The sequence below is a fragment of the Vicia villosa genome, linkage group LG2 (assembly GCF_029867415.1).
Source record: "Vicia villosa cultivar HV-30 ecotype Madison, WI linkage group LG2, Vvil1.0, whole genome shotgun sequence".
Taxonomy (NCBI): domain Eukaryota; kingdom Viridiplantae; phylum Streptophyta; class Magnoliopsida; order Fabales; family Fabaceae; genus Vicia; species Vicia villosa.
Genome location: NC_081181.1, coordinates 139,432,359 through 139,448,872, shown reverse-complemented (window position 1 = coordinate 139,448,872; position 16,514 = coordinate 139,432,359).

Genomic DNA, 16,514 nt, shown 5'->3' with positions numbered 1-16,514 from the left:
TGAATCAGTCTTTGTTCGATATGTACACCTTAAACCAATAAAACCCTAGTTCATCAGAAGACCTCTTGATCTCGTGTTAAACCTTATTGATTAATGCATGAGATGTTAGAAGATCTAATGGCATGATGCAGATGAATATGAAAACATTAGCCGATTAGAAATAAAATCAGATGGGCAAATTTTGGGGTGCAACACCTGCCCCTATTTAATCGTCTTTAACCTGAAAGTGAGATTGGCGCTAGCCTTTCGAGCGTTCAAGGTGGGAGAAGATTAAATACCAAGTGAACCTGAAAATTTGCCTGATGAGATAAGATCTACTGGGGAAGAAATGGTGTCAACTCCACTAAGGAAGAGTGTATCAATTCTGGATTGAACAAATCAACTCTGGGTTAGAAATGGAATAGAACTCAACTCTGGGTTTGAAGAAGAATAGTGGGTCGACTCTGGGTCGAAGAATAAAGGAAGGTGGTTCAACTCTGGGTCGAGGTATAAAAGGGAGTTAACTCGGGGTCGAATAAGAGGTAAATATCAACTCTGGGTTGAGAACGGGAAGGAGAAATCAGTATTAGTGGGACGAGATATAGGCATCAACTCTGGGTTGAGAAAGAAAGTAAGAATATCAATTCTGGGTTGAAAACAAGAGATAGACATCAACTCTGGGTTGAGAGAAGGTAAATCAGCTCTGGGTTGAAAAAGAAAGATGATCAATTAGGAATAACTGTCAACTCTGGGTTGAATGGGAAAGAAAGAAGATGACCGTCAACTCTGGGTTGAGTGGGAAAGAGAAATAAGATAACCGTCAACTCTGGGTTGAGTGGGAAAGACAAAAGGTGATCGTCAACTCTGGGTTGAGTAGGAAAGAGAATCCATATGAAATGTCCGTCAACTCTGGGTGAGAGGGAAAAGAAATCAATTATGGATTGGATAGAAGATAACCGTCAACTCTGGGTTGAGTGGGAAAAAGATAATCAATTCTGGATTGAACAAAAGATAACCGTCAACTCTGGGTTGAGTGGGGAAAGACAAAAGATAACCGTCAACTCTGGGTTGAGTGGGAAAAGGAAATGATCAACTCTGGGTTGAAAAAATGATAACCGTCAACTCTGGGTTGAGTGGGAAAAGACAAAAGATAACCGTCAACTCTGGATTGAGTGGGAAAAAGAAATAATTAATTCTGGATTGAACAAATGATAACCGTCAACTCTGGGTTGAGTGGGAAAAAGAATCAATTCTGGATTGAGTAAGGGATAACCTTCAACTCTAGGTTGAGCGGGAAAAGATAATTAACTCGGGGTTAGAAGATGAAAGGAGAATCAACTCTGGGTTGAGCACAAAAACATCAACTCTGGGTTGAAAGAGAAATGAACATGATTGAATATGGGAGATGACACCACAATGGTAACTCTGAGTGATCCAGTGGAATATCAATTTGAATACTTTGTAGGGACCTCGTCTGATGAGTAACTTGGCTTATGCTTCACATGCAATGCTTGATTTGTTTTATGCACTTCTGGAGATGCAAGGCAATGAACTCTATATGCAGTGTACTGATGGGATGGTCAGGGTTTATGCTATTGTGGGGAATATATTAGGTGGAGTTCTAAAACTCTGCTTGAGAATCAAGGTAGGGTGGATGCCCCTAATTTGTTGATGATTGGATCATGCGAGAGAAATGATTAAGAAAATGCAATGATATGCATGATGTATGTATGATTATGAATGGAATGATTGTTTCCAAGATACTAGGAGTAGATGGAGGATGTCCTTGTGGAAAGGTTGTTGCTTGAAGGATAGAGTTGATGAAGGCGTTTGATTTGACTCCTTGACACCTATCTTGATATCTGACACTTGTTTGAAGATGAAGAAATGAATTGTTACTAGCTTACCCCAGCTTGTAGGATCTTTTGAGATAGAACTTTGATAAAGCTTGAATCATGGAGATTGTCATGGTCTTCCCCAATGTTGATCATGGGATGAATGCCCCAGATTGAAATGAACCATTCCACCAGATGGATGCTTCAGGTATTTGCTTGGTGGATGACCAACCTCTGCCTTTGTAAGATTACTCAATGAAACTTCAATGTTGAACTTTCCCTGGTATCAAGTACTTAATTTCATATTAGAGACAATTCTGTTTTGAAAGAGATAATGAGAGTGCAATGCACATGTTAATCTCAAAAGAAAAGGTTTTATTTGTCAAAATGTTGTTTTGGTACTAACACAAGTGACACAACAACATAAGGAGTCAGTTTGACATGATTTTACAGTATGTATGCTTTCGGAACGAACCCCGCTTCAATTAGGACTTTTGAGGGTTGTAACGTGGTCGGGTTCACGGTTTAAGAAACAAAGGACAAAGGCTCAAGTTCTACTTAACCCACCCCTCTTCGTGATGTTCTCCAGTCCTATGTTCAGTTAGCTTGACACGAGTGATCACCTTTCAGGAAGGACTGTAATGGATGAGGATCCTTTGTAACTTTGATGGAGGTGGCAGTCACCCTTTTGTGCTCTTGTTGATGGTCACAACAACTTGTCCCTCAGAGGGTTTTTCTTGCTTTGTCTTTTGCTTTCCCTAATTTTTGCCTGGACAAAAGTTTCTTTTGAATTTGGTTTCCGTTGTCCAACGGGATATGCCTTAATTTTTGCCTAAGTCATTTGCTTAAAAGCTTTTCTTTCTTTTTGACTTAGCGGGCTGTTGTTTCTCTTTTTTTTTTATTCATAACTTTCTTTTATTCTTTTTTGTCTTTGTCTCGTTCGGGAACAAGTTGTATGACATTTGTAATTGACTTGATGAAAAGGTTGTGACCGCCTTCTTCTTTGTGAATGGAAGATATCCATTGTGGATTGTGCTCTTCTTTTTTTGTTGTGAGATCTGAGATATGATTTGATCCTCTGATGGAATACCTGAAAGTTGAGCGCTCGGTCGCACTAACTGAAGACTACCCTGCCCCTTGGTTAAGATTGAGGGTTTTGTATTTTTTTTTAAAAGAAACTACTACTCCTTAGGCTCAAAAGGGTTGACGAAGGTTTCACTCCCTTATAACTCCGGTGTTTAGGAATTGAAACAATGCCTGTACATCGTCAGCAGGATCTTTGTTCCAAAAGCATACAATTAGTAGTTCATGTGTTTTTGATTTTTCATCATTCTCCTTTTTTGGTTGCTTAATACAAATGAGTGAGTATCAATGAATATAATGACAAAGATGAAATGATTTGAGAAAAACATGTATATTACATTATTTTTATTTATTCAAACAGAATGAGTTTCTTACAATGAGGAGTACTTGATAACAACAAAAGTAATACAATTGAAAATACTAAAGAAATCTATACAATGGCAAGCTTGGCCTTATTCTAATGCAAATGAAATGTTCTCTGACAAACATAAAGTCTTCATGGTCCACTGGTGGAAGCTCCATTGTGAGGTGGCATGGGATTATTGACCACATTAGGTGTCACAGGTGTGAATGTAATCTCTTTTGCGTCAAGCAGATCTTGCACTTTATCTTTTAGAACTCTGCACTCTTCAGTAGTGTGCCCAGATCCTCCTGAGTGGAATTCACACTTAGCATTAATCTTGTAATTTGGAGGGAGGGGATCAGGAGGAGGCCTAGCTTCCGCTAATTGAATCAATTTGAGGTCGAGCAAAGTAGCGAGAAGTTGGATATAAGACATTGGTACACGATCATACACTCTCTTCGGCCTATTCTGCCTCTGTTGACCTTGTCTTTGTTGGTAACCTTGTTGTTGGAAACCTTGTTGTTGTTGTTGAACATATTGTTGATAAGGGACCCAAGGTTGTTGACCAACAGGTGCCACATAAGCTTGAGGAGCGGTGGCGGCCACTTGATAGTAAGGAGCTTGATCTTGAGCAGAAACAGCACTAGTCTCGCCTTCTTTCTTCTTGATGAAATTACCCTGAGGCTTCTTGTACCCATATTGATTAGCAGCAGCAGCATTGGCGGGATTCTGGATCTTACCAATTTTTAAGCCATTCTCAATTCTCTCACCAATCCTGACTAGATCGGAGAAACCAGAAGAAACACTACCCACCATCCTTTCATAATAGTGTCCTTGAAGAGTGTTCATGAACATGTCAACCAATTCAGATTCAGAAAGTGGCTGATTAACCTGAGCAGCCATTTCTCTCCACCTTTGGGCATATTCTTTGAATGTCTCATTGGTTCTTTGCACCTGATTCTGTAGTTGCAACCTAGTTGGTGCCATGTCAATGTTGTATTGATATTGCTTGAGAAAGGCATCATACAAATCCTTCCAAGATCGGATCCTATTACGCTCCAGACTCATATACCAGTTCAAAAATGCCCCAGACAAGCTATCTTGAAAGCAATGGATGAGCAATGAGTCATTGTGGATGTGAGAAGCCATCTTACGACAATACATGATGATATGGCTTTTTGGACAGCTTAAACCCTTGTACTTCTGAAAGTCGGGAGTCTTGAACTTGGGCGGAATAACCAGATTAGGAACTAGGCACATCTCTTCAGCATCCATTCCATAGGCACTAAAACCTTCAATAGCTCGGATCCTTTCCTCAAGAATTTGATATTTCTCAGCGGATCTCTCAACAGGTTGAGCTCTTTCAACAGTTGGTATTGGATGCATTTCTGGATTAGAAAACTGAGGACCACAAAAAGCAGGATAAGGAATCTCTGTATGAGGAGGTGGAGTAGGAAATGGGCCAGGAGGCCCAGTCATAGTTGGCACTCCAGAAGTTACAGGCATAGGTCCTACTTGGTGGGGAGCTCCAACAGTATTAGCAGGCATGGATCTAAGTGGCATCCCAAAAACAGCATTAGCAGGCCTTCGTCGATATTCAGGATTAGCATAAGGTTCCTCGACGGGTTCAATGACAGTAGCTTGACTAACATCAGGTTGATTAGCAGGAACAGGGATCTCTTGCGCAACAGGAACCCTTTCAGCTCTTAAGGCTTGGATAGCTTCCAAAATAGCATCGACCTTGCCTTTCATTTGGTCCATCTCTTCTCTAATGGCAGCTTGATCTTGTTCATAATTCTCCATGATTCTTCTTCTGTGAGCTCTTGTCAGATATCGGTGTGGAGGAATCGTCTTGACAGATCTGATGGAGAGGAAGAGTGGTAAGAGTCTTGGTAACCATGGATGCACATGCATGAATGCAAAAATGTTAATGAAGATGCAAAATGTATCATAAATCAGGATCAAGTATCAAGGCCTCTTGGATGACAGCTTCTTATGATCAATAAGATATGGTCGAATCCTCCAGATTCAGAGGTTCGACGTTGCTTTCTAGATAAGTAGCTTGTGCATAAGTCAAGGATGGTCGAATCCTCCAGATTCAGAGGTTCGACGTTGATTCTGATAGATAACTGATTCAGAACTTCTGCATAAGTCAAGTGTCCCAGGATCAAAGGTTCGACGCCTTTTTAAATACCAGGAGAACCAATAGTCACCAACATAACATGTACATGTATCTGTAAAGGATATGATTCCCTCCCCACTCACGGGTGTAGTCTAGGTCAGGGTAGGTCAATATGGCAACCAGCGTTATCAGTTCTCCTGAGATACCACCATTGTTGCATCTACATGCCAACGATGATACCCCATTTGAACCTCGACTGGGCGTGGGTCTCATGATCGCACTAGACAAGACCTGACATCTCATCGGCGTCATGACTATCCACTCTATCCTAGGTAGCCTAAGTATCACTCTGGCCTGGGTATTGGGCCTTTTACCTCATATAAGATCCCACTCAACCTGCAAACATAGAAAATATATGGTCCCCACGGGGACCCATAATATAGTCCAGAATGCGAAAAAAATAAACATGATATGCAAGCAATAAATAGTCATGATATGCAAGGCATAAAGAAATAAAGCGATAAAGCAGTAAAGCAATAAAGCATTAAATCAATAAATGAATACCCAAAGAAAAGGAAGCAAACACAAGCTAGGATCGACTAAGCTAATCCCCAGCAGATTCGCCAGCTGTCGCACGCTCGCGAAAAATGAACAGAGTCGCCACCAATATATTTATCCCAAAGAGGGAAAGGAATATCAGAAAACCTAGAATAAAGAAAGGATAAGAAAAAGGCCTTGCGACCAAAGATCGGGTAAGAAGTCGGTTACGCGAGGGGAAGGTATTAGCACCCCTCACGTCTGTGGTACTCCTTAGGATCCACTTATGTTTGTTCTATTCTAAGGGTGTATAAATCTATAGCTTAATTACTAAGGGAATGCATGCAAATGAATGAAAAGAAACACGGGGAAAATAAGGTTTTTAAATAGTTGTTAGTGTTTAGGTATGTATGAATTTATGTGCAGGGTTGTAGTTATATTTTGGTTCTGTTGAATGTGTATAGGATGAATGTGAGTTAACTGGCAGGTTTTGTATGGCTGTATGTATGGAGTTTTCTTTGTGGAGCTGATTTGTATTGGCTTTTTTTCTGAATGCAGTTAACATATTAACGGGTTATCTTGTTTTGCTGTTAGGAGAGGATGGATGTTGCTGTTCGTAAGCCGGAGATGAGAACCATGGCTGCATATTTTGTGATGCACTTGGAGATGGATTTGCAGGATGTGGACTTTGCGGTTTCACCACACCTTCAGCGGTTTTGGAAATGTCCAGCAGATGTGGACTGCCTTTGATGAGAGCCAATACTCAGGAACATGTTCCAAATCAAACTTCCACTAGCTTCATGCCTTTGATTCCCTTTTTTGAATTTTGTGACTTGTACTGTGTGTGTTTATTTGTTGTAATTTCCAAAGGTGTAGTGAAGTGGGCAGAAGGTGGATGTCACATGCCTTGAGTTTGTACTTGTACTTGGATATGTTGGCTTCTTTTTTTGTATATAATTTTGTAACATGAAGGATTTTGAGATGTGGGTTTATAATGGAAATGTGTCGTGATTTGTAATTCATTTGTAACTTCTAAGCATCTTCCCTTTAGTAATTTATGTCACACTTGAATAAAGGTGAGATGAAACGACAACTTGACATGGGCTTTGACCGATGATTAATATTTCACCAATTATCCCATCTTGAAATGCTTCACGAATTCTAACATGTTCCCAATATATCTCTTGACTAAAATCTGAAGCACATGTCTTGTAGTCCTAATAAATAGATAATTCAATCTCTAATGAGACTTAAATGAATTAGACCTTCCAAGTCCCAATTTCAATCATAGAGAAGAACCAAATGAATCAGTCTTTGTTCGATATGTACACCTTAAACCAATAAAACCCTAGTTCATCAGAAGACCTCTTGATCTCGTGTTAAACCTTATTGATTAATGCATGAGATGTTAGAAGACCTAATGGCATGATGCAGATGAATATGAAAACATTGGCTGATTAGAAATAAAATCAGATGGGCAAGTTTTGGGGTGCAACATTCATCTCCTTCCCCCTTATTTAATTTTCAAAATCTTCTCCCTTTTTCAAAACCTTCTTATGTTTGCAAACTCTTTAAAAATTCTCTTTAAAAACATATTTTTTTCTTAGTGGCTTTTTCTTAAAAAGTTTAGACATGATTAATTATTGTGGAGAGATGTAAATCCCCAAAATCTTGATGTTGATTGATATGATGGAACCTTTTCCACTTGAAGGAATTAGTGGCATACTAGTTGATTTTATCCAAGTTGGAGTCATTCTTTCATTTGTGATGCAAATGGTCCATTTGTTATCATGTTCAAGATAATTTGATGAATATTCTCTTCTATGAAGATAAAGTGTCTATCCAGTTTTTAAAACCTTTCTCCCTTTTAAGTGGAACTATATTTTCTCTAACTTCTCCATTACACCGAGGAGGTATATAGGCACAAGATGTAATGTCTTGCCGAGCACAATTTTAAAATCAAACAAAACTCTTTATTTTGCACATAATTCTCTTTTTACACAAATTTTCAAAAAGGCTCTTGTGGAATACCACATATATGAGGCGTGCTAACACCTTCCCTTTATATAACCAATCCACGTACCTAAGATATCTGTTTTTTGTGGTTTTTGATTTAAAAATGTTTCGGGTTTATTTTGCTCTTTTCTCATTTCCTTTGGAAACAATAAAGCGTGGTGGCGACTTTCACTGAAATAATGAGTCAAGTCAGCCCAATGGATTTGATCTCAATTTTTTCCCGCTGCAGAAAATTGGCGACTTCACTGGGGACAGATTGACTAGTTACTGATCCATCCTTAGCGAGTTAATCCTATTTTTGTTTATCTGTGTGTTTTGTATTTGTGTATATTATTGTGTGCTTTGTTTATTTGTTTTGTTTGTTTTTTTTCTTTTGGTGCTTGGTGGTTCCTCTGTAGGGATGGGAATAGGCCAGGCTGACTAACTGGAGCCTACAACCCAGCCTACATAGGCCTATGCCAGGGCAGACTTTTTATATAAATAGAAAAGGCCTAGGCTTTTTTATTAGCCTATTTAGCTAAAAAGGCTAGGCCACAGGCCATATAAAAGGCTAGGCCACAGGCCATATAAAAAGCCTTTTAAGCCTATGAGATCAAGTTATATAAATAAATATGAATAATTTTATTATTATATTATATTTTGTACTCTGAATTAAAATATAAAAATTAATATTAGTTATTTTAAAGAAATTATGAAAATAAGATAAACAAAATCTTATGAACGATGTTAAGAACAAAATATAATAGGAATTAGGGAAGATAAGAAGAACATAAGGAATTGGTTATAACTGTTATTCTTTACTTTCTCTTAAAACAAGATTACAAGTTTACAAGAATAACAAATAACCTCTCTCACCCTAAATTAGGATTTGTTGCTTATCAATGATGAGAGACTAGTATGTTATTTATAATAAAACCTAACATACTAACTAATGGCCTTTTTCCACAAGGCCCGTTATACAAGCCAACTTAATAAACAGACTAACTTAACAAATTAGGGTTTAAACACTAAAACCTAATTTAATATGCTAAAAATCCTAGCATCTTCGACACAAGCATATGAACAACCTTCGACTTCGTGCTTAACCATGTCAAACCAAGAAGCTACCCTTCGACCATACTAGAGTTCGATCCAATATCTCACAAATCTCCACCTTGGATCTATCTCTACAACATTGAGGGAACAAACTACCTTTCTTCATGCAGCTTTATCAACTGCATACAGTGGAAAAACTTGCAACTCGACAATGTCTTTGTGATCATATCAGCAACATTATCTTCAGTCGAAACCTTTAGCACTTGGACTTCTCCACGCTCGATTACTCCTCTGACGAAATGCAGCCTCACATCAATGTGCTTAGTTCGCTCATGATAGGCTGAATTCTTCGACAAGTGTATTGCACTTTGACTATCACATTTAACAATGATACCTTGTCCTTGAAGTTTCAGCTCCTTCGCAAAACCTTCAAGCCACATGATTCTTTCACAGCTTCAGTTAGGTAAATATACCCCGCTTCAGTGGTTGATAGAGCAACAACCTTCTGAAGTGTTGCTTTCCAACTAATTGTAGTGCCAAACATAGTGAAAACATATCCAGAAATAGATTTTCTGGAATCCATACAACCTGCATAATCAGATTCGACATATCCTTCTATTAATGCTTTACTATCTTTACTCAAGGCTCCACCATAAATTAGGACTCTATTCAGAGACCCATTTGTGTACCTTAAAATCCACTTCAATGCTTGCTAGTGAGCCTTTCCAGGATTCGCCATGTACCTGCTTACAAGACTTACTGCATATGCTATTTCGGGTCTTGTACTAGGGATGTCAATAGGGCATATATTGTTCGGAGGATGTTTTTTTGCTCCTCGCCCCTCCCCCAAATTTACTCCCCATCCCCACGGGGGAATATTCCCCCCATCCCCATCCCCACGGATATCCACGGAGATCGAATCTTAAGAAAATTTCTACACTTTTTTATCAAAACTATGATGCTAGTATTTTGTTTTTTTTTTCATTTTTTTAAAATGCATATATTTGTATCTTTATTTTATAAAAAAATCAAAATACATCTTGCATCAATAATAAATAAAAAAAGCAAAAGAACTTGATGTTGCTAATATTTTTTATGTAAAAATAAATAAATAGTAACATAACTTCTTGCTACCGTACTTCCACTAATTTACTACCAAAATACCGATGTCGTCCAGCGCAAGTAGTTGATTATATGTGACTAATCTATAACTTCTAATGACTCTTCATTTTCTAATACATTAATATTTTTCATGTAATATTATATAATTATATAATAAATATAATATATAAAGTATAAAAATTAAAATATATCATCGGAGTCGGAGAATCCACAGGGCGGAGGATACTTTCCCAATCCCCGCCCCAAAGTATTATCGGGGGAACTTTTCCCTCCATCCCCATCCCCACGGGAAAAAAATCCCTAGCTTCGGATCTCCGCACAGATTTTCCCCACAGGGATCCCCATTAACAGATGCAATTGACATCCCTATCAAGTACAAACCATAGCATACATCAAAGAACCAACTATATTAGCATATGGGATGCTAATATAGTTTGTTGGAGTCACAACTGGCTTCGAATTTGACATACCAAACTTTTCGAGAATCTTCTGTAGATATGCCTCTTGAGATAAACATAACTTCGACTTCTTTCTATCTCTTTGAATGTCAATTCCAAAAATCCTGGAAGCAGCTCCCAGATCCTTCATATCGAACTCCTTATTGAGTTCAGCCTTCACCCTCGTCACATCTTCAACATTGTTGCTTTCTATGAGAATATCATCCATATAAAGCAACAAAATAACAAATGAATTACCAGGTCGAAATCTGAAGTAAACGCAGTGGTCGAACTGACTTCTAATGAAACTTATGCGTGCCATGAACTTGTCGAATCTCTGATTCCGCTATTGAGGAGATTGTTTCAGCCCATACAAAGATATCTTTAACTTGCACACATAATCTTCCTTCCCCTTTTCGACATACCCTTCAGGTTGCCTCATCAGGATCGTTTCATCTATATCACCATACAAGAACACAGTCTTCACATCCATCTGTTCCAGTTTAATATCTAACTGTGTCACCATGGCAAGCAACATTCGAATGGACCTATGCTTCACAACAGGAGAAAACACATCATTGAAGTCGACACCTTCTTTTTGAGTGAAACCCCTTGCAACTAACCTTGCCTTGTATCTTTTCGACGTCACTCCTTCAATTTCTTCCTTAACTTTGAAAATCCATTTACAACTGACTAACCTTGCCTCAGCAGGTTTCTTGATCAGTTCCCAAGTATGATTATCATGAAGATATTTCATCTCATCATCCATGGCCTTCAGCCATTCAGTCTTATTTTGACTCCTGATAACTTCCTTGTAGTCTCTAGGTTCTTCGTCTAGAACCTCACTTGCAGAGATTAAGGCATAAGATATAAGATCTGCATACCCAAGCCTCTAAGGTGCCTTGATGACTCTTATTGACCTATCTCTCGACAATAGGTAGTCATCATTAGTTTCCTCAACTTTCTCAGTATCTTCTGCTTCTTCTTCGACTTCATCAGGAATATGCAATTCAGTATCAACATGCTCCACCTTAACAGGAATCTCTATCTGTTCCAGCTCTTCGTCAGATGTTTATGTACTTCGACCAACATCATCAGTTTTCTTAAAAGCCATTTCAGCTTCATTGAAAACTACATATCGACTGGTGATACACCTCCTGTGACCTGGCTCTACGCACCATAGCCTATAAGCTTTGACTCCTTCAGGGTATCCCATGAAGATGCATTGCAGAGCTCTAGGTTCAACTTTGTCTTGCCTAATGTGAGTATAGGCTATGCAGCCAAATACTCTCAGTTTGTTAAGGTCTGGTGGATGTCCCGACCAAACTTCTTCAGGTGTCTTCATATCTAACGTTGTTGAAGGACATTTGTTTATCATATATGTTGCTGTCGAAATAGCCTCAGCCCAAAACACTTTCTTTAACCCCGCACTAGTCAACATGCATCTGACTCTCCAAAATAGTTCAATTAAACCTTTCAGCCAAACCATTTTGTTGTGGAGTACCTGCAGTAGTTTTGTGCCTTGCAATACCAGAGGCAGTACAAAAATTGTCGAATGCCTCATTGCAAAATTCAAGGCCATTGTCGGTTCTCAACCTCTTGACCTTTTTGCCAGTCTGATTTTCTACTAGAGTCTTCCAACTTTTAAAATTCTGAAAAGTTTCATCCTTAGTCTTCTGGATGAATACACATAACTTCCTGGAATAATCATCAACTATGGGTAGAAAATACCTTGCTCCTGAATGTGATGGACACCTTGCAGGCCCCCAAAGATCAACATGGGTGTAATCAAGGGATCCATGGGTTCTTTGTTTGCCTTTGTTGAACTCTACTCTGCAAGATTTTGCAAGTACACAGGGTTCACAAAACTTCAGCTTTTCGACTTTGTCTCCACCAAGAAGATTTTGTTTCCCTAATTCGACTAAACCCCTTTCACTCACATGGCCCAATCTCATGTGCCAGATTTCTGTCTTCGACAAAGGTTTCGTGGATGCAACGTTTGTCGAACCACTTACAACTTTAGCTTTAAGGGTATACAAGCCTTGTTTCTTCACGCCTCTCAAGACTTCCGTCGAACCCTTCATGAATCTTAGGATACTTTTATCTCCTTTGAAAACATATCCTTTCTTGTCGAATTAACCAAGAGAAAGCATATTTCTCTTCAAATCAGGAACATACCTGACTTCAGTCAACAACCTTATTGACTCATCATGGAGCTTGAACCTCACAGATCCAACACCTGTAATCTTGCAAGCCTTCTTGTTTCCCAACAATACTGATCCACCATCTTGATCACATAATTCCTCGAACAAGTCTTTGTTTAGAGTCAGGTGCCAAGTGCAACCTGAATCCATAATCCACTCCTTCCTAGAGTTAGTGCTTGAAACCACAAGAACATCAGATGATTCGAAATCATCTTGAACAATGACTGCATTGCCATTATCCTTACCTCCATGATCTTTCAGGTGTTAGGGCACACCTTCCGTGTGTACTTTGACCACAGTTGACTTTTAGGTCAATCCAGTCGACTGTTGACTTTCTGAACAATTGAGTGATCAATCCTTTGAGTTGAGACCTAAGACTTGTCATGGAAGTAATGTGAGACATCATAGGCTATATGGGATACCTTGGAGCCATTGGTTTATTTATTTTCCTTCAGAACAACAAAACCCTAATTTTTTAGCCTTGTTTAGGAGAGTGTCTTGGAGCTTTGTATCTTGAATTGAATTTGAATAGGAGAAATAGTATGGGCAAATTTTGGGGTATGACAAAAACGTTTGTTCGTTGGGTGAATTCAGTGAAAGGTATTTAGAACTGATTGGAGATTGACCATTGTTTTTTAACCTAGATGTATGACCTTCAGTAAAATTTGTTGGACCTTTTCTATTAGGCCTAATCTGCTCAAAATGGCTTTTATCAAGAGCTCGAGCTTCTCCTTGTCTAATGCTTCTATCAAGAATGGTGGGCCCATTAAGAACTGGTCCAGTATTACTCAATTCGTTATTCCATTTTTTGTTTATGATTTCTATTCTTTCCACACTTACTGCTTCTCTCACCTTAATTATTCCGCCATCCTCACTCTGATTTCTCGAGTATTTCGATAATCCTTCTTTAGACGCATGCGCCGATTCCTTGGCTCCATGAATGATATGATTGGATCCTGAAGCTACCGTAATCAATTTTTTAATTTTTTTTTTGTATTCTGCCTTAAAAGCGCCAATTTCCTTCGATTATCTGAAAGTCCTCTTCGTCTTTCGATTTCGCCTGTGACTGCATGATGAAAGGGCCTTTGGAATCCACCGACTCATCATCGTTATCTTCACCTGTTTTTACCTCCAAATGGATTTCTTCCTTCTCTGATTGACATTCCCATAATTCTTCAGTGATGCAAATTTGAAATAGTTCCCTGTTTATTTGGATATTGGTTACTTTATTTATGATTTCCAACGAAGGAGTTCTGATAAGAATTGTTGTCACATCAAGTCTCTCCATGTCTTCCATTTCCTGGTCTAATTTGATTAATCTTCCGAAAGGATATGGCAATGGAGAGAAAGTCTTCATTCTCCATGTGTGGATAGGAACTCCGTACACCTTAACCCAAGTATAATGTGACCCTCCTACATCCATGGGTTCCCATTCTCTAACATTATTGAAATCTTCTTGGAAGAATGATTTCGAATCTTTCGGTAGACTATTGAAATCCTCATTTTCATCCACTTTTAAAAAAACTTTTTCACCTCCTAATGGGATAGCCATTATAGATGTTATACCTTCTTCAATCAACCAACTCTGTATAGTGTTTATCTCTTCTGCCTTTTTAAAGAACCCTGTATAACCTGACTTTGCCCATGCCATCTCCAAGTCGTTGATTGTAAGAGATAAACCTACGCCTTCTTTATCGTTTTTGCCCGTGTTGTTATCCTTCCGTGCCCTTAATATTCAACCCAAAGTACAATATTGAATAAATAAAAATACAACAAATTAGTGAGAAGGTAAGATTGTTTATGAGAGGAATGAGACAGTATAGTATAGCCTTGAGCATACAATAAAGCAAATACTATGTAATTTACATAAAAGCAGAAAATGACAACACATTTTATCAAATCAATTGAAGTTGAAAGATAAAGCATATAAATAGAGGGACAGAGAAAATTGCAGAAAGAAAAATTTATCATAATTTACTATTCCTCCATACTAAAACTATTCAGTTTATAACTCTTTAATTTATCACAACAACAACAAAGATAAAAATTACAATAAAACTGGCATTGAAGCTTAATGAAGTATTCTTTAATACTCTATAAAGAGCCCATCATGGTTCTTGATTTTGTATTTTTTTTAATTGCAATATAAATATTAATATACTTTGTAACACTGTCATACATTGAGAGCAATTTGATTATTAGAGTTTGAGCATACAATGCAATTTAGAATATTTGAAAGAAGAAGGTCAGCTTGCTCACACTATAGGAAGGAAAGTTAGCCTTACCCTACTACAGAAATAGATTTGAAAGGTTGTGCTAACTTACTTGGCAACTATGTACTCTCTAAAAGAAGGATAGATTTGACAGGTGTGACAAAGTACTTAGCAACTATGTACTCTCAAGCAAAATGACTATTTTATGAAGAAACACAATAAATGTAGTGACTTGACATTTGGAAATATTGTTAAAGTAATAAGGAAGTGTGATAAACAAATCATATTAAATATTTTTAGAGAGTGAAGTGTTTGTAAATATGTGGTACACCGTTTAAAAGAGAATAAAGTGTAATCTCTTATGATTTACAAATAAAATCAATTAGTTATAATTTCCTCATTTTTAATATTTTAATTAATACTTTCATTTTTATCGTTTCATATAATTTTCACAAAAAATAGAAAACAAAATTTATTAAAATTTTATTGTATTTAATTCACAATAAGAATAAAAATATTTGTATGAGCAATATATATATATATATATATATATATATATATATATATAGAGAGAGAGAGAGAGAGAGAGAGGGGGGAGAGAGAAAGAGAGAGATGACATATCGTATAAGAATGATATTCTTATGTGAGAAAATGAGAATGAATCTGAAACATTAGATTTTAAAATAAATGGTGAAAATTATTTGTCAATCTTTTTTTCTCTCTCCTGCATTATTTATTTGAATAATGGAGAAGAGAGAAAAAATATTGATAGATAATCTCCCCCATTTATTTTAAAATCTAATTGTTCAGATTCATTCTCATGTTCTCACATGAGAATGTCATTCTCATATGATCTCTCTCTCTCTCTCTCTCTCTCTCTCTCTCTCTCTCTCTCTCTCTCTCTCTCTCTCTCTCTCTCTCTCTCTCTCTCTCTATATATATATATATATATATATATATATATATATATATATATATATATATATATATATATATATATATATATATATATATAAACTTTGAAAATTAAAACTATAGAGTAGTAGAACAAAATCAAACACCATCAAATTCTGCTCACACCTTTAAATTGTTTTATCAAAATAGAAACAAAAAAATATTAGATATCTCTATTTTATTAGTTTTTTCAGATATAATAAATATAATTTAAAAATTATAATTTATTTTGCATTTATTTCTGAAATATCTCTTTATTTTACACTTGAAAAACATATATTTAAGGTTGTAAATATTGTTTTAAACCTTAAAATATACTAGTGTGTATATCTGTGCGAGACACAAGATACATTTTCTTATTCTAAAAAAATTACTTTATAATTATTTACGGTTTACAATTGAAGTTATGATAACATAAAAATAAGTGGATAAGTTATTAATAGTACATATAAAATAAATTATTTAATTGTTTAATAAGAAATGATTATATAATGTTTATTGTAAAGAAAATGTTGATTGTATTATGGGCAATGATTGAACCATTATAAATAAGTGTACCAATTTTTTAAAAAATACTTGTGTATTTTAAGTTGCCCTTACCGATATAATAACAATAACTAAACATCTAGCTATA